The sequence below is a fragment of the Balaenoptera physalus genome, assembly GCF_965194825.1.
Source record: "Balaenoptera physalus genome assembly, chromosome: 2".
Taxonomy (NCBI): domain Eukaryota; kingdom Metazoa; phylum Chordata; class Mammalia; order Artiodactyla; family Balaenopteridae; genus Balaenoptera; species Balaenoptera physalus.
The window spans coordinates 156,911,962-156,929,597 of NC_138883.1; the positions used below are offsets into that span (position 1 = coordinate 156,911,962).

Here is a 17,636-nt window from a genome sequence, read left to right on the forward strand (position 1 = left end):
TCTGTCTCCAAATTTCACAAGAATAGAGAAAAAGTTGTTGTTCAGTAAAGGCAAACCATGCTCTCGCGGAGTAATTTAAGCCCAGGCTGAACTGGGACAGGGACAGGTGTAATTGGCCTGGTGTCTGCTCCTTCCAGCCTGGCAATTACCATAATAAGATCGACTACAGAGAGGTCAGAAGCTAACGGCCAGTTTGGCTGTCACCTTCTAAGACTGTCATCAGTGGAGAACAAGGAGTCCATTGGATTAGGAGGAAAAGCTCAATAGATGCTGGTAATTGGCCTAGTGACAGGAGTGTCTGCGGACGACGACAGAAACAGGCAGCAGCACTGAAAGACAGGGCAGCAAAAATGAAGTCATGTGGGATGAAGGACCGCAGCGAACTTAGTCACATTGTAAGTAAGGCTGGGGGCGTAGGAGGGCACTAACTATAGGACACATATTGTATACGAACTGCACATTCATTGAGAAATACAAATGCATAGCCACGACCAGTTCTCTTGATTTGTCCAAAGTGTCCTGGTCATCATGCAAATCTCCATGGAAGAGGAAGCTCTACCTACCAGTGTCTAGGAATGATGAAATTTCATAACAGACCACTCCGGGGAAGAGTACTTCAGAATGGGGCTCAAAAGGGGGGGCCCTTTGTAAGCACAAACTGCTTTACTTCTCTAAAAATGAATGCTGGTGACACTGGGGTCGGGGAGATTGATACTCCCAGTGAATACATTCTGCCCAAGGACGGGGATCATGTGATTTTAACTCTCATTCTATCAGCTTTGGACCTGCAGGAATCTTCCTAGAGTCTAAACCAAGAGCTCCCCAGTAACTCGTGCTGCCCCGCACTCTTTTCGGTGTAGGTCAGTGCACATCTGTTATCTTGGGCTCAGTCCCTTGTGTGCATTAAAGCTTGAGGAATCCTTTACTGATGCTTCTCTACCAGCTGTTCCCACTGAGAGTCCCAATTCAACAAGAACTTTCTTTATGATGCTCCTTTTTGATGACTCTCAAATGATAAATAGTAGTCACTATAATACAACTTAATTCAGTGACAATCTCCTACCAGCATGCTGCTGTGGCATTTCTAAGGGCAATTTCTCCAAAGTACCTCATGTGTTGGAAAAAAGGGGAATTGGGTAGAGAAGGAAGTAGGCTCTGGGTACTTTGACTATTGGCCCAGCTGAACACAGAAATGGCTTCATCTCTGCTATACATTCATACTCTGTCTCACCCACATGTTATATAATGTCTTATAGTCACTGAATAACTGATTCTTGAATGAACGACTGAATAACACAAAGAGATTTCTAAATGCAGAAGGACTTTTGTGCATGAATACAGGGCAACTGTTTGCTGAACGTTGCTAAAACACTTTCCGGAAAATTTCTATCATCATTAGATACATATGTATGTATGTATGATTGTGTTTTTGGTAAGTAACTCTGGTAGATGGTTGCCAGATTTAGGGGAAAAAAAACAAAAACAAAAACAAAAGAAGAGGAAGCCCAGTGGGAGGTGGTAGAAAATGATGTTGGAGAGATCGAAAGTAGTTATATCATGAAAAGACTTGTGAAAACATTTAAAAATGGATTAACATTGTAACCAAACACTTCACTTTAGGGTGCCATTTGACCATTTAAAGATGGGGATACCTTGGCGGGATTTGTGGTTTTGGTAGTGACTCTGGTGTACAGTTGCCAGACTTAGAAAAAAAACAGAAGAGCAGGAAGCCCAGTTAATCCTGAATTTTAGGTAACAGAGAATAATGTTTTGGCATGGAACATAACTATATTAAAACATTATTTGTTGTTTATCTGAAATTCAAATTTAACTTTTTTTTTTTTTTTTTTTTTTTCGTTTTAGCTGGCAACACCAGCCTGGTGACCACGTGGATGGTGGGTTTGGGGGAACTTAGGCAGGAGGCATGGAAATCAGTTGGGTGGGCAATGAATGGTTTGAATGAGGGCAGGGGATGTGGGAATGAAAGAGGAAACTGAGTCTCAGTTGAATGAAGCAATTTCCCCAAAGATCCCAGTTGGGCAGAACCAGATTTGATTGGGGGTCTCTTTGACTTGAAAACCCATGATTTTATGTCCAATAGTCCACTCCTCCATTGTCTTATTCACCCCCATTTCCTCATTAAAATTGCAGAGTCCAGTTGGTCTAAAGAGTATGTCATTATGATCCTGCAAAACTACATCGTTGGACACCAACCCACCTCAAGGATTGGCTGTCCCTAAATAGAGTTACCACTTCTGGATCAACTAATGGGCACCTCAAAGTCAACCTTGGGTAACTTCTCTTAGCAGGTGCTGCAAGCAAAGCACATTTTGTAAGAAGCTTACTTAGCCCAGGAATAAATTGGAGGAAGTTGGAAAAATTTAAAGTTGACTATTTACTCCATTGCTAATGGAGAAAATCCTTACTGACTTACTATGTTCTTAACATATGTTATCTGGTTTAATTTTTGCATCTATCATAGAAAGTAGGTTTTATTATTATCTTCAGTTTATAGAGGAGGAATCTGAAACACAGATAAAGTAAGTAATTTCCCCAAGTAAGCAAGCTGGGGAGCTGGCCGTGGGCAGGGGGTGGGGATGGGGGTGAGCCCCTCTGATAGATGTCTATCACCGAAGTGTTTGTATGTCTAAAGTTGGAAATGAAAACCATTTAGGATCATTAAAAGTTATCCCCAAACTTAAAAATAATCATGAGAACAGATCTCAAAAGTACAGAGACACAGCTACAACTTGGGAAAGACTCTCTTGCTAGCTGTGTGAGCTTGAGAAGTTTACTTAAACACAGGGTTTGTAAAATGGGAAAAATCCTCCCCTCCTAGGCTTCTTAATAGGAGATCACATTTTTTACAAACCAAAAGATTCTTCATAAATTTTGTTATAACATAGTTTTAGGATGATATTTTTTAACTTGAGGGTAATTTCCTACATATGCACCAAATAGCATAATCACAGCTCAAAATATTTATTTCTATGAAGTATTCAATTATTACAAGATAATTAAGATAATGTGTGATTATTAAGTGATTCAGTTAAAAGATTTTATTATATAGCATCTACTAATAACATTTTTAGCCCTAGTTTTTTTCTAGTATATTTTTTATTATCCTTTTCATAAAATGGAACTTGTCTTAAGGTTCATCTCCGTTGGACCTCATCCAAGGAGATTTAGTTCTCAAGTACAAAAATGATGTCATTAAGTGTACTCTTTACTATCTAAGGTGTAAAGGTGTACTCTCTACCACTTAAGGTCACCAAGCACCCTGGACAGCATAATACAAAGCCTCCAGTGTTATGTAGCTTTGATCTCACTCTCCTTGTCATAAGAGATATTAACTAGATCAATGTAATGGATTCAACAAAAATAATCAGAATAAAGATATATTTATATGGAATGAACAGATTTGTCGAGCTATGTATATTTTATATGTTGTTTAACTGAATGACCCAATTCAGTTAGACTATTGATATACCCAGGTCTTGAGTGATGCAGTAATACAAACAGACTAAAGCTACTTATGGTGAAAATGGAGAAACCTCACCTCTCCACACCTCTTTTGTATTTTATAATTCGAAAGACTTAAAATTTCCTCAAAATTCATTGCTGAAAATAAATACATGCTTAGTGTTTTTTGTTTTTTTTTTAATAACTAAAAATTCTTCTGTGAGTTAGTAGAACCTATTCAAATACTGCTTCTAAAAAGAAAATCTTTACCCGTTGTTATCTGGGAAGTATCCATTTGCTTTAAAACAAGATTTTATAACAAATTAAGAGAGGAACTAAAACCTTTTATCCATTTGTCTGGAAGTTCATAAAGAGTCAGAGAAATAAAACAAATGGGGGCAAAAACGATAGTGTTCTTTTGTTATATTTGAAAGAAAGCTGCAGACCTTAGGTCTGAAGGCTGGCAGATCTGTGTTATTTTAAGCTTGGTTGCAAATATGGGTAATTTAATAAGACAGTTTGTTTCTAGTTTCCAGGACTATACAGCCCCTGTCCTTTCCTTTCGCTGTACAAATTCAGAGGCCAACCCCAGGTCAAATTTGGAGGACAAGTCCCAGTAATATAAATATGAGTTGCTGGGCAATGTTAAGAATGGAGTGTGAGATCCATGGTTCTGCCCTCTGGCTTTTTATTTCTTCATTTTTGGAGAGAATGTTGACTGAAGTCTTTAAAAGCATTTTATGTTGGCATGCTTTCAATTTCTCAGCCCAAATGGCAATTGTTTGGAGAAAAGTAGTTGACTGCATCAATATAAGACTTTTTCATCTGGGTTTGCCAAGACATTATTATTAAAATGAGTTAATTAACTTTACTAAAGTTAAAGGTAGAATAGCATTTTTATTATGCCTAATGGATTATGCTATGCCACTTGTAGGCTAGTTGGCATAATTCAAGATGTGGTTGTAGGCATCAACAACAGCAGTGTTCCTGGTATCCAGATTGGATGGTTCAGTCACCAGCTCAAAGGTTTGAAGACAGTTGAAGACAAAGACATACAGAAAGCAGTCACATAAATGATTTAATTACCATCATCTTCTCTTTCCCCATTTCTATGCCTCAAACTAATCTGAGGAAACTTGCCCTGTCGTTAGATATAGATGTGGAACCCCACGGTAAATCTATATTAGCAAAATCTGACTGCCATTCTCCATGTTTTGCCAAACTGCTGTAATTTGTGATGCATTCAATGAGTTTGTTCTGAGTATTCTGATGCTTCAATAAATTCTTCAATAGCCACGCCTATCAATGGAATATCTTTGTGGATAATTAAAGAGAAAGACTTTCTGCTTAGACTTTAAATGTATTAGGATGATTTTAGTAACTCATTTACCTTTCATAATTGGACACACATTAACATGAGCTTGCATTTCTGAATAGATATAACTGATAGAAGGAAAATAGGCATGTGAGAAGATATGGTTTGGGTTAAAAAATAGTTTTTAGGTAATTGATAAGTTATTTAAGCCATTGAGAGAAGTGGATGTTGACTCTATTATTCTTGCCGTGCACACCAGGATACTAAAGGGGGGCAATTTGTTTCAGCAGACTGCTCTGTGGGTTGCTACAGATTGTAGAACCTCTGCCACTGATGAACTTTTCTTAATTTTAACTGTTGAAAATGAGAAAAAATGAGATGGTAATGCTGAGTTTTGAAAAAAATAATAATAGAAACATGATATGTTATTTGGGAAAGAAATTTATAAATAGAAATATAAGAAATGCTTAAGATGTTTAATAACAAAATTCAGTACCCCTCCCGGAAAGTTAAATGCAATTATTGACACATTCATTCTGCAGAAATGCATTTGATGTATTACTGGTGATATTGTGACTCTTCATCAGAAGCTGGGGGTCTTTAAGAATCTAAAGAAGGGTATGAAAAGGGCATTCTATTTCCCTTATAGAGCCTTTGAAAATTCTCATCACTTGAGGGCCTACTTATCAATTGCCTTAAGACCACAAACGTATCAGAATTTTTCTTCCATCCTTTTCCCCATAGTGGCTTGCAGACAAAGATCTTGGCACTTGATTTGATGATTTTTTTTTTTTTTTTTGATTAACAGTTCAATGGGTCATGTTTCCTTGTTTTCATTTAAAAAACATTTTTATTGCTTGTGGTTCATAATTTTCTTTTTAAGATTTCGTTTAGTCCCTAGTCCAGGTTAGCAATTAGGCAATTTGTTCATTTATTTACAAACTTTCCCGAAATGAATATCAAATTGTGTATTGAGTGGAGACAACGTGTGGTCTCGTTGGCACATCGTCTGTGGGTGCAATATGGCTCAGCAAGTGTGGGGAATAACCAGCATGGCCCAGAGGGAAAGAATTGCTTTGGATTCAAGAGTCCTAGATACCCGTAATCCGGGTTCTGATACTAATTGACTGAGTGACCTCGGTTCAGACAGTCGTTAAATCTACACGTTGACGTCATGTGTATGTAAGATGGGGTTACCCTAGTGCCTCACCCAGAATAAGTGCCGAATAAACGAAGGCTGGATTCAGTTACCTTCTATCTCCAAACTCCTCTGTGATTATCATTATTACAGAGATACAGAATCTGAAGTACAGAATGAATTTTGGGTTATACTAATGAAAGGCTGACAATCAAAGCAGGGGAAAGAAATAAGGAAAGGAAAATCAGATGTGTAAGTCAAAAGGCAATTCATTTTTTAAGTGACATAATCAGCGAGATATTTTTCTATGCTTCACTCATGTTTCTTCCTCAGATCACATTTAAATGTGGCTGACCATTACAGAAAGGACTTGACTCTCTTTGGTTGACGTTTATACCAGTCATATCTGAAAATCTGAGTTCCGTAACCTTATGCAACTTGTATCCGCTTTTAAAAATTTTGCATAGAATCCGGCAAGAACAGCAGCTTTGGTGAGTTGCTGTTCCTCTCTGGTTTTATTGATCTGGAATTGGCCCAAGACCCTCCTGGCGTGTCACACATTTGGTTTCTGAATTAAAACAGGAAATGCTGAAGCAGATTAAAATGGAAACAGCAACAAAGTGGTATTTCCCAAACATGAATAAAATATTGGTTTAAAGTGGAGGGGATTTCCATTACCAGAAACTTTTTTCATTTCCCTAACCCTGTCAGAATTGTTTTCCCAACCTGGAATTGTGATATTCCACTGACAGGCGCTGATGAAAGATGAGCTGGAGATGAAGAGATAGCTCAGAGAGGCACGAAGCCAGGGGTGCATACCCAGGGGAGGGGCTCAGAGCACCTGAAGACTGTTCAGGTGTCACGGGGCTTGGTGCTCAGAGTTTTTTTGTTTTGTTTTTAAAGAATACCTCAACTGTGCCACATATGTGTGGTTTCACGACTATGTTCAGTACAGGGATTTGACTCATAATATTCCCCCTCCATCAGACCTGAAGCCTGAGCCCAGCATCTGGGGGCCGATTTTGCAATCCCGCCTTTACATCACCAGTGAAGAACTCTCTGTAAATATGCAGTACGCCAAATAGTGTTCCTTCATAGCATAAATAATGGGCCTGAACATTCTTGGTGGCATTTCTCTCGATGGTACTTTCCATTCAACATGGAGTGCAGTTAAGTACTTTCTGAAAAAGATCTTGTCATCCAGGAAACTTCTCCTCCCAAAGTCTTGGAATTTAACAGGTTAAACATACATAAAAAATTTCATATCTTTTTAAAATATATGATTAGATGTGAAGAAATACAGAGATTTATTCTGAGAACCATGGCAGCTAAGCTCCTTGAAGACTGGAATAGTCTTTGTGAAGTACTGTGCCTACAATTACATAAACACAACCTAATAAAAATTTTTTTAAATATAAATGTTGAGCCCTTTGGTGGAGTTGAGTGTCCAAGCGGAATCATTCCATAGAGTCTCTAATTCAAACATCTTGTAGTCAAGAGAAAAGATACATTTATTAATCAATAATTGATCTCTTTATTCCAAGGGAATAATTGGGTTGCCTGGCCTATTTGGGGTATTTTACATAATGACTTCAGGGAAATGATGTCTTTAAGGAGAAACTGGCATGAAGTCAATTTTGTGTTTCTCACCTGCCAGGTCACTTCCCTTTTTCGGTAGGCGGGGCTCAGGAAAGCTGTTTTGTGCATATGCAGAACATAAAGGACGTGAGATGCACATAGCCGGAGGACTACTTGGATTCCATTTGGCCCTTCCACAAATTAATGGAATGAAATCCTCTATGTGAAAACCGTTTGGTAAGTATGCAGTTCTAAATAAATGCATGACCTCACTGATGATTGCAACCTTCCCACTAGAGAACACAGCAGGTTCCTAACGTCAAACCCCTGAGCTGATCTTTCTCGTGATAAATCTTTCTAGAAAAGCATTGGCTTCCTTCCTTCTCTAGTCTTCAGTTGTACACTGAGTAGATTGTCTTTGTAGCAAATTTAATGTAATCATTGGCCCAAATCTAGAAAAAGAAAGGCACTTTACAAGAACTAAAGAGGTGATTAATGGGGATAGCTTGTTATTAAATTAGTGTTGAAATAAGACATGCCACTTTAGAAGGCAGAGTTCTAAGAGAACTTACCAGCCTTCCCCTATGAATGAGAAGTACCTTAAATTACACCTATTCTTGGCAATCAAATAACAATTTCTCTAGGTACAAGGCAGTATGATACTGCATATGCTATATCAGGAAGTAGATGACACTGCCTGTTAACACTGTGTAGAACCAAGAAGCTCAGCCTGGCCTCATAGGAGTCCCCGTAGTTCTGTTTCCACAGCTTCAGCAAAATATATATTATTCAAGAGAAAAATGTGTCTGATGAAAAGCCTACAGCTGTTATTTACCTCCTGATTTCATTAACATTTAAGGATGTTTACCACAAAAAAAATACTATTTATATTTTGAAATAAACAGTTGAAATAAATATGGTAGTACCTGCAAGTAACATCAAAAGATCTATAAATTCCTTATAGTGAAAAGCTGACATATTGGATATTTTTTTGCCTCAGTCTTGAAAGTCAAGTAACAAACATTTACTTAGAACCCATAGGGGCATAGATCCTATGAAGAAGAAAATAGCCTTGTCCTCAAGTAACTTATAATTTGGCTTGGAGAGAGGGAGAAATAAGACAGAAAACAAAATATGGTAAGGGTTATAATTAGTTTCATGCTGGGGTGCTAATTTGCATACCACTCAGGAACTCCAGGAAATTAGATGAGGCCATGGGAGACTCTATATGTCTGAGGACCCTATAGGTCTCCTGGGAGACACAATAAAGATACTATGTGTCACTTTTTCCAAGTGACAAGAGGAAAAGAGTCTCAAGATAAAAGGGATAGAAAAGCCGCTTTGGGAAGTACACCAAGAAAAAAAGGAATTTACCGTGAAAAGAGAAACTTTTGGCCCAGTGCTGGACCATGGGTTTTCAGTAAGCAGGGAGTGGCACTTCCAAGGGGGATGCAGGATAGAGGCATTCACGTGTCTTCTCATTCCCTGGGGAATTTGATCTTAAATTCTAGCAGAAGAACAGAGAGATACTTCATAAATTGAATAAGCAGCTCCTTTCTTGGGGTCAGTGAAAAGCTCAAAAGCTACATTCTCTAATTGGGAAATGTCTTAGTGAGCTCGGGCTGCTGTGACAAAATATCACAGACTGGGTGGCTTAAACAACAAACTTTTATCTCTCACAGTTCTGGAGACTGAACTACAAGATCAGGGTGCCAGTGTGGTTGGGTCCTAGTGAGACCGTCTTCCAGTTGCAGTCTGCCAACTTCTCCTTTGATCTTCACATGCAGGAAAGAGAGCAAGCTAGCTTTCTAGACTTTTCAATAAGGGCACTAATTCTATTAATGAGGGCTCCACCCTCATGACCTAATTTCCTTCCCCCACCTCCAAATACCATCACATTGAGATTAAATTTCAACATATGACTTTTGCAGGGACACATTCAGTCCACAACAAGATGTATTATAAGTTATTATTCTGTCATCCTATAAGTGTACGTTTACGTCATACAGATAATTTCTGACATTAATTTGATCTACCTTCCCTCTTTCTCTATCCAAGAGTTTGTGTTATCTTGAGTCTCTGGGATTCTGTTTGTAGGTTCCGAAGGTAGGAGTTGCTAGACTCATTCTGAGATTTTGTTTTCTTTATAACCCAGGGCTCTTCAAGAGCATAGGACTGGATTGATCCCAAGGGCAGAGAATGGTTTTAGAGGTGGGCAGGTGGAGGAAAGTTGACCCCTACTTCTAACTGACCCCTACTTCTCCCCTGCCCACTGCCTGCCCACAACAATCACACGCAGCTGCAGTGACACTCCTACAATTGAAAATGACCTTACAATCCTTAACGGCCCCCATGGCTCCCAGAAAATAGCCCAAACTCTTTTCCATGGCTGATAGGTCCTTCAGGGTCTGCACTCAGCTAATCGGTTTGTGTTTATCTCCCGCACACCCCATTAAATGCATGCTTTCTCCCCCGTCCCCTGCATTTCATGCCTAAGTCACACCTTCCTTGTCTCTACTATAGCACTGTCACACTGTCTCCTCTGTTTGTTTCATGTCCTATTCTTCTCATCCAGACTACTTTTTCGACTTTCTCCTCTTACTAGTTCCTACTTAATGTTAGCTTAAGTGTCACTCTTCCAGGAAGCCTCCCTTGACTCCAAGTTTGGATTAGCAGATCTTGTTGTTGAGCCCCACAAGCACCCTGCTTTTTTCCTATCAGAGTGCTTATTACACTGCACGTACTTATCTTTGACTTGTATTGCGCACCAGACCGGAAGTTTCATGACATCAGAGTATACACCTCTTCCTTCATTTCTTACCAGTCTGAGTCATAGTTGCCTTCTTCACTTCAGTGATACTGAACTATGTGCAGTTCTGTGAAGAGTCTGAGCCATCTTACTTCTTGCTCTTTGCACCAACAATTCATTGGACCAGTCAGACCATCCTTACACATCTCCTCCCAACAGGGTCCATCCAGAAAACTCCTATTCAGTCTTTAGAACCCATCTTCAACACCTACTGCATCTCAAGGGTGGATGAGCTGTTCCTCTGGGTCTCCTAATACTTCCTTATGTTTATCTCTGCTCACCTGTATTATAATACATATAGAAGTAGATTATAATGAAGAATATTAAGAACTTGTCTAAATACATTCTTTGGAACTTGTTATTGAGATGTTAATCTAATGTTTCTTTTAAAAAATAATTACTACTTCTTTTATAAATAAAAATATAGATTTGCTTTTTAAAAAAAAAAATCAAGCAGTGGAAAAGAAAAAAAAAAGAGGACAAATCACCACAAATCCTGCCACCTTGAATTAAGCATCACCGACTTTTAATGAATATTATTTCAGATATCACTCTGCAACCAGGGGGAATGAGGGTTGCAGAACAGAATATAAATATCATAAACTTTGACAAAATGAGGATAAGTAGATCAATGGATAGCTAGCAATAGTTTTATGCCAATGGGATCATTATACACATACTATTTTTGAAATACTAAGTTTTAAATTTTGCTTTAATAGAATTGGATAGAGAAATTCATAAAAGTCAGATTTGCTTCATAAAACATATTAGTGCCTGGAAAGTCACCTAAGATTTAAAGATAAATATAACCAAAAGTGAAGAGCCATTATATTTTAAAATTATGTTTCCATTTTAAAGGATATCAATTGACCATCTTCTATAAAAGACTTTATAATTTTGTTGGTTTCTATTTTTACTACATTAAGATTTATTACATATATATGTACATGGACATGCAATATTTATACTATGTTCTGCAATAGCAAGTTCCCAAGATGTTCAGTTATCAAGCATTTCGTTTTTGTTTTTCTTTCTTTCTTCCTTTCTTTCCTTTATTTTTTTTTCACTTTATAATCTCATTTTGCATTTCTTGGGTTTCTTGTTTTGATTGTTCTTGATAAGCAGTGTTTAATCAAATGGTTTTTGTTTCTGTCCGAAAAGGCTCAAAGACACTCATGAGCTCATTCATATTGTGGCATATCTGCCTTATCATTTTATTTTAAAGACAATTGGTTCCATAGTCTCCCTTGCCCTCACACTTTCATTTTCCCGGGGGCACCCTAAGTGCCAAAACATTGTCTTATGCACTGAAGTTTGCAGGAAAGGAATGGGAGATTTCCCCCATTCCCTTGCTCCTTCTAATATATCCCTCTTGCAGTGATTTGCTTTTTCCTTCCAGTCATTTTTTACAGGATACATGGGATGATGGTATGCAATGGTTGAGATTGTGTGTTTATGTGTGGGAAGGGGCTGGGGGAGATATGTACACTGAAAAAAATGTTTTTATAGATTTATTGTAGACAGAGGTATTATACAATTATTGATACATTGTTTCCTTGCTACTTTATACTTGCCCACTAATTCTTAATAGAGTCCAGCTTTTCTCTGATTTGAGAAAAATTACACCACGTGTTATCTGGTATCACATCACATTGGGAAATGGATAAGGCCATACAGGGCTTTGCTGCTTCAGAGAACCGTGGCATCAAACACTCTCCCCAAAAGCTTTTCTCACATGCTAATAATTTCTCTTCATATCAATCAACAGCAATCTCTTTCCAGGCTTGATGTCTGAGGTTTTTTAAAAATGATGACATTGACCTTCATTCTAACTCCTTAAATTTAATTGTTTTCATGTTTTTTCTTCTGTGAGAAGAAGCAGAAATATTACATTCTTAGATTATACGTAAGCAATGTAAATCTCCATTATTTGACGTTTTCTACTAAGGTGTGAATATTTCTATTTTTCTACATGATCACCTCTTCTTTTACCTCCATGCTTATTTCCTATAAAAATTTTCTTCTATCATGCTGATGGCTCCTCGATATCATTTGTGGTTCATATATAAACTCTTCAAATACTCTCTGCTTTCCTTGTAAGCTTCACAACCTGGTTTCTTTCAAAGGGACCATATTCTTTTTTCAATTGCTGTTGTACTTTTCTAGTGCCCCTTTGAGTAGGTTCAAAATGCAAATTCATTATGCCACAGGGCCTCATATTATTAGAGAGAAAGTATTGACTACATTTTTGTGTCAAAAGTTATAAAATATTATGTTTTAATCCAACAGTTCCATATTAATGAAATATGAGATATTTCAGAGATTTATCTATCTATCATCTATCTATTTATAATCAGAGATATCAATAAAGAGGCATGCTCAAGGATATTCACTTTAGAATTATTTTAAAAACTGGAAATCATTTGAATTTCAACAATAAAAAGTGCTCACCCAATCATATATCCATTAAAGTCATGTTACACAATTGTTAAATACATGGTAAAATGTTTACAATATTTTGCTAAGGAAACAAAGCTATTTGATTCCATTTTTATAAAGATATAGCTGTGTCTAGCATGGATGACTCAAAATTTTAGCAGTCATTATTTCTTGTTGATGGGAGATTTAAGCTCTGACTTTTTTTAAAATTGAAGTATAGTTGCTTTACAATGTTGTGTTAGTTTCAGGCATACAGCATAGTGATTCAATATCTTTACAGATTATATCCCATTATAGGTTATTACAAGGTATTAGATATAATTCCCTGTGCTATACAGTAAATCCTTGTTGCTTATCTATTTTATATATAGTAGTTTATATCTGTTAATCTCTTACCCCTAATTTATCCCTCTCCCCTTTAGTAACCACAAGTTTGTTTTCTATAACTAGTAGTCATTATTTCTGAATGGAGATATTACTGTTGATTTTTCTTTTTATTCAATATTTATCTAGGGTCTCTAAGTTTTGTGCACTGAAAATATATTGCTACTATATTGCTATTAAAAGTTAATAAAAAATGAAACCAATTGACTTCGTTCACCAACTTTGGTTACAAATTCTTCACATTAAATTTTTTTTTTCCTATTAAGCTTTTGAAATGCCACTTGAGCTTACCAACAGGAAGTTCATTATCTCAGCCTCTTCTAAAACCCCAGCTGGGTTCAAAAAGGCTGGTGCACTTTCAAATGTCTGGTGGAGGAGAGAACTGAAAGTTCTGGTTGGTCCTCTGGGACCATTTTTTGAATGCAACTCTGAGGCTCATCCAGCTCCCTCAGGGAGATGCTTTACAACGGCCGAGGTGATGCTTCCACAGTCTCCATTTCTCCCAGTAGCACAGAAAGAGCTCTTGCAGTTCACCCTCTCCTGGTGCTTACTGTTCTCGAGAGCACAGCAAGGAGTCAGGAGGAAGAGGTCCAGAGAGGCTTCCTCTCCACCACTGTCAAGACAGTCTGAGGGAGCCAGCTCCCCACAGACTTACGCATGTTGAGCCCAGATCAGCCGCCCAGACTCCCCCTCCCTCCAGGGATTTGGTGTCCATTTCCATCAGGGGAACTTAGGAGAGGGTATCCTTAAACTCTACTCAACCAGCTTGGGCTGATTTCAAAATCTGTGGGATTGAAGCCTGTGGGTTGTTATTCTTCCCTTTCCAGAAACCTCTGTGCAAATTGACGCAATCCCAACTTTTCTCTCCTCCTACTCTGGTTGGGCAATATTGCCTAGTGTAATAAAATGTTCTATTACACCCTTTCTCCTGAATGATGGGCATCCACTTACCTCATGTTTGCATTCCAAGAGAGGCAACTCGGATTACTCTTCCAGTAAGTTCTCTGCCAAGCTTTCTGCCTCTAGAAGCAAAAAGCTACCAGGTTCACTTAATTTTTAAAAATTCCATTTTATGTATAAAGAATCAAGGAATGTTTTGAAGCTAGAATTGCATTTAAAGACCATTTCATTCAAGGCCCTACTTTTACAGATGATGAACCTGAGTTCCAGAGGTAAGTCACGTGTATCACAGAGCAAATTAGAAGAATCAGTGCCAGAATCTGGATCTGCTATGGCACAGTCAAGTGTTCTAGTTTTGTTTTGGTTTTTTTTTCCCTCTTGCATGGTCAAATGTGGCCAAATGGAATGTCTTCTCCACTTTCTGGCAAGAGCCACTGTGAGCTATCACCAGCTTTAGCAATGGGGACTTTTTGTTCTATAGTGATATACATACAAAAATGTAAGATTGGGTAAGCAGATACACCTTTTGTGTGTATAATTAATAACTCACACTTGAATTTCTGTATCTCATTAGAGGTAGTTGTCTCACCTTTAACTAGAGAAGACAAGCCTTATTTTTGTAGTGCTTTGCCCTATTATGTTCAACAATAATAATTCACAGTGACAGATGTAATCCACCAAACTCATTATTTTCAACCCCGATCCATTTATTTTGCATTACCAATACAGTTTTGATGCCTATCGTTCCCTGGACTGGAGTGCTTGATGAAATGTTTTATTGCAATATGTCAGAGTCTAAATAATTAACAACAGGAATAAGGCCGAAGCTTTCCAAAGTTACTGTGTGTATTATAAAATCGTACGTAATGCACCCTGTACTCACAAGAACATGTCCTAGAGATGTGGTTTTGATACGATGATTACATTTGGAGAAAGAAGAATGGAATATCTCTCCTATAGCGGGTCTCATCTTTTCAAAGATTAAAAAATATGTTTATGTACTCAATGTATCAAAGAGAAAAGTAAACAGGATTCGAGTCTTTTTCCTTTTGCTGAGTTAAAATCTCCAAAATCTATTGTGAAAAATCCCACTCATAATTTAACATATTGTACTCTAAAAACAGTTTGCCTTCTTTCTTTGATTTGCATTCTGTCAAAATCCTGGGGAGGGACAGAAGGATATTGTTGTGTGACAGGCAATGTGGGGCTATGTGACATCCCTTGACTTTGAAGGAATCGCAGGGAAGTTTGAATTGCAACTATTCAACCTTGAAGGGAGAGAAACTAAATGAAACACCTGTTTTTCTGATTACTGTACCAAAAGGCCTTTTAATTAGTTTGTGGAAATAGAAGTTTTAGCTATTGAAGCATATGGCTATTTTCCTCTGAGAAAATGGACATGTGACTACACATCATTAATTTGTGATTATTATTAAAATCAGAATGTAATTTGAAAGACTGTACAGTAATAGATATATTTTCTAGACTAGAAAAGAGCTAGGGAAAAAGGCAGGAGAGATACTCATAAAAAATTTCTGCCTTATTTATGAGTACCCCTGATTCATTGCTTTTATAATGGTGTCCAGAATATGTATTTACTCACACTGGAATTTCAACTGCAAATGCAGAATTAAAATGTTGATCATTATTTTATGATATTCAATCTTTTAATCTCATGGAACTCGTCTTTCTCAAAGATTTGGAGAGCAATAAATTAGTGTTTGAAACAAAGGCTAAAAAACTGGGAATGGCCAAGGTGAATATATTCTTAAAGCAATTTCTCTATATTGTTCTCATTGTATGGAAGTGGAGACTTTCCTGCAATGTGTTCTAGTACTTTACGTGGAAATCAGAAAATTCTATTGGACTGTAAGGTGATTCTTCCACTCAGCTAGGTGTCATCCTAAGGCCATCTTAAAGATCTCAACCCCTTAATATAATTGTAAGGGAAGGAGAAACAATTTGGCTTGTTTCTGATTTTTTCATGGACACCTCTGCAAAAAAGCTATAAACGATGTTTCTGTTGGGGGTATTTAAAGTATACTTCATGGGTATTAACTCGGAGGAATCCTAGATTTTAGATGTGATGTGTGTGAGATATTAGCAACCTTGTGATTATGTCTTATAGTGTAATTTTTTCCTCAGCCCACTCCTTGCTTCAGGCATGAAGGGCATTTGATAAGTATCTGAGGTTTGAGTTTCTCTCTGAGAAAAGCTTTTATTGAATTATTGCTTAGCAATTAATGAAATAAGCATGAGTAGCATGGTGGGAACATACCAATTTAAGTGCAAAAAAAAATCTCAAACAAGAAAACAGCTTTGCTATTAATAAGCTACAAGCATCCACGGTGGCAGAAATGACTCAACTGTTGTGAAATTTGAATTTCTCTCATTGTTTATATCTAAATATGAAACATACCTGGCAACGGCATGAGACAGAACATGCCTTCTCATTTTCCATATAATTTACACCATGTGTTTGGCCAAAAGTGCTGATTACAAAATATGACTGCAATTGGATAGCATAGCAATATGGTTTTCCACACCTATGGCATAAGGCTTGGTTTGTTTTGATTAAAGAAATAATTGTGATCCAATTTCATAATGTTGATCACAATTTCATCACCTGTGCCTGGAAGGAGAAGAAAATATATGAGGGGTATTGCAAAGAGCAAACTCATTAAAAATTGTCTGTAAGAAATGATGATCATTACACTTAAAGCAAAGGTGTGGTATTGTATTTAATTAAACAAAGTTTGCAAAGTGTTTTGTGAACTTTGCTTGGATTGTACAAACTTAGGCAAGGCACATTTAAAAAACTCATGTTTAATGGAATATTTTGAGAACATATCACTTGGAGAGCATATAGATAAATTACCATGAGAAAACTCCTAGCATTATATTTTGTTTAGCAAAAGTCTTATTATGGGAAGGTGAGGTATAGGATGCCTATTCAATTCTTGAATGTCAAAATCAACATACTTGTTCATAAGCTATTTACGAGGGGAATAAAAAATATTGTAACATATTTTTCTTTGGCTACAAAATAGATTCTTGGAAGATAATGAATAGTTCAACAACAGGTTCTTGAATTTTCATGATGTTATGTGCCTAGGCTCATTCCCAGGTAATTTTTAAAAAGCTAATAAATGAAGATGAGTCCTAGGAAAACACTGTCAAATTTCTCAATCTCTACTTTTTGTCTCAGTGGAGCTCTCGGTGATGCTAAAGACAGGACAGAGTAAGCCAGATACCCTTTCACTGTCAATCAAAATATTTGGCCTGAAAAATATTTACAAGTACCTGGGGGGAAATTAATTGCATTTGTTGACAAGCAAATCTACATCCAAATTTGGGTTGGGGTTTGCTGTTCAAGTTGAATGGCATTTTTTAAAGAGATGATTCAGTTAATCAATTGTATGTCAAATTTTATTCTTTTCTGTTCATTGGCTAGAGGGAGGTATTCATTCTGAGTAGCTATAGACAAAGTCTGAGAAATAAAAATCAAAACTGTAACTTAAAAATCTAAAGTGAAAATTTTAATGTAAATATTTTAATATAAAATTTAAATTAAAAATTTAAATTTCTGAAGTCATTTTGCAATATTTTCA

The 17,636-nt window shown here is 37.1% G+C and overlaps 1 long non-coding RNA gene across 1 annotated transcript in view; it reads left to right on the forward strand.

Annotated features, from left to right (window-relative positions):
• Nucleotides 1-1,096: 1,096 nt before the first annotated feature.
• Nucleotides 1,097-17,636, forward strand: part of LOC309655032 — a 355,331-nt gene continuing 338,791 nt past the window's right edge. The window contains exon 1 of the long non-coding RNA XR_014260564.1: nt 1,097-1,997. This is a non-coding gene — a long non-coding RNA (uncharacterized lncRNA). The remainder of the gene's footprint in view (nt 1,998-17,636) is intronic.